This window comes from Arachis ipaensis, chromosome B09 (genome assembly GCF_000816755.2).
Source record: "Arachis ipaensis cultivar K30076 chromosome B09, Araip1.1, whole genome shotgun sequence".
Lineage (NCBI taxonomy): Eukaryota > Viridiplantae > Streptophyta > Magnoliopsida > Fabales > Fabaceae > Arachis > Arachis ipaensis.
Genome location: NC_029793.2, coordinates 26745496 through 26747664, shown reverse-complemented (window position 1 = coordinate 26747664; position 2169 = coordinate 26745496).

Below are 2169 nucleotides of genomic sequence, written 5' to 3'. Positions count from 1 at the left end.
GCCTAGGAGAGCCTCATATTCAGCTTGGTTGTTTGACACTGGGAACTCGAACTTGGTCGATTGCTCATAGATGACCCCTGCTGGGCTTTCCAAGATGACCCCTGCTCCTCCGGACGTTTGGTTGGAGGCTCCGTCCACATGAAGCCTCCACCGTGTGCCCGTTTCCTCGGAAGGATCGCCCGTTACCTCGACTAAGAAGTCAGCCATTGCCTGTGCCTTGATTGCATGTCGAGGTTCATACTGTAGGTCATATTGTGAGAGTTCGATGGCCCAGGTCATCATCCTACCAGCCAAATCAGGTTTTTGCACCGAATCGCCAATCGCCTGATCTGTCCTCACAACTATACGGTGACTCTGGAAGTATTGTCTTAACCTTCGGGAGGATACTAGGAGCGCCATCTTTCCAGTTTCCAGTTTGCTGTACCTCAGCTCTGGTCCCTGGAGTGCCCTGCTCACGAAGTAGACGGGCTGTTGTGTCCTCGCTTCTTCTGTGACGAGGACCGCGGCAAGCGCTTCCTCGGTTACTGATAGATAGAGGTAGAGTGGTTCTCCGGCTCTGGGTTTCCCGAGGACTGGTGGTGCCGCCAAGATTTGCTTGAAGTGGTTGAATGCCTCTTCGCACGCTGGTGTCCATTCGAACGTCATTCCCTTTCTCATTAAATTGAAGAAAGGTATGGCCCTTGTTGCCGATGCGCCAGGGAAACGGGACAAAGCTGTCAATCTCCCAGCAAGTCTCTGGACGTCTTTGATGCAACCCGGACTCTTAATTTGAAGGACCGCTTGGCATTTTTCGGGATTGGCTTCCACTCCTCTTTGAGTGATCATGAAGCCCAGGAACTTTCCGGCCTCCATGGCGAACGCGCATTTGAGCGGATTAAGCCTCATGCCATGTTGTCGTAGGGACGAGAAAACGTCGTTAAGGTCGCTCAGGAGATCGTCAGGTCGGGCGGTCTTTGCGAGTATGTCATCTACATAGACTTCCACTGTTTTGCCCAGGAGTTTGCTGAATATCTTATTCATCAACCTTTGGTATGTGGCTCCTGCATTTTTTAGACCAAATGGCATTACCTTGTAACAATAGATGCCCCCTGGCGTTATGAACGCTGTTTTTTCCTCGTCGAGCCGGTGCATCGGTATCTGATTGTACCCTGAGTAGGCGTCCATGAAACTCAGATATCTGTACCCTGCCGCTGCGTCGACGAGTGTATCAATATTAGATAGGGGGTAGCAGTCCTTGGGACAAGCCTTGTTGAGGTCAGAGTAGTCTACGCACATTCTCCACCTCCCGTTGTGTTTTTTAACCAGAACCACATTCGACAACCAAGTCGAGTAATCCAATTCCCAGATGAATCCCGCTTCTAAGAGGCTGGCCGTTTGCTTGGCTACCTCGTCCGCCCTTTCCTACGACATTTTCCTCCTTCTCTGGGCCACTGGTTTGGCTCCTGCCTTTACGGCCAGGTGATGCGACATGAGCTGGGGGTCTATCCCTGGCATGTCGGCAGGTGTCCAGGCGAAGAGGTCGGCGTTAGCCCTGATCATTTCCATCAAAGGCTCCTTTATTTCGTGCGGGAGGTTTCTGTTTATGAATGTGAATTTATCGTGCTCCTTGCCGACTCTGAACTTTTCCAAGTCTCCTTCTGGCTCTGGTCTGGGTTTGTCGTCTACCCTAGCGTCCAGGTCGGCCAGGAAAACCCCTGACGCTTCCTTGGATTTTTTTCTGAGAGAAAGGCTGGCATGGTCGCAAGCGACCGCCGTTTCCAAGTCGCCCCGGAGGGATCCCACGGATCCGTCATCGGTGATGAACTTCATCACCAGTAGTTTCGTACTGATAGCTGCCCCCAGGTCGTTAATGGTCTTTCTCCCCAGGATAATGTTATAAGCCGTCGAATCTCGTAATATTACAAAGTCTGCCATGATTGTCCTCCGTCTTTGCCCTTGTCCCACAGAGGTCGGGAGTGTGATGATTCCGTCTGGCTTGATGAAGTGGTCTCCTAACCCTACCACACCGTGCTGGTGGGTCGTCAGGTCGGAATCTCTCAATCCCAGGGCATCGAAAACGTTTCGGAACATGATGTTTGAGTCTGCCCCCGTGTCTACCAGGATTCGTTTGACGAGGCCAGTTCCGACCCTAGCCGTAATGACCATGGGCGGACTTTCCGGCACCTCGTC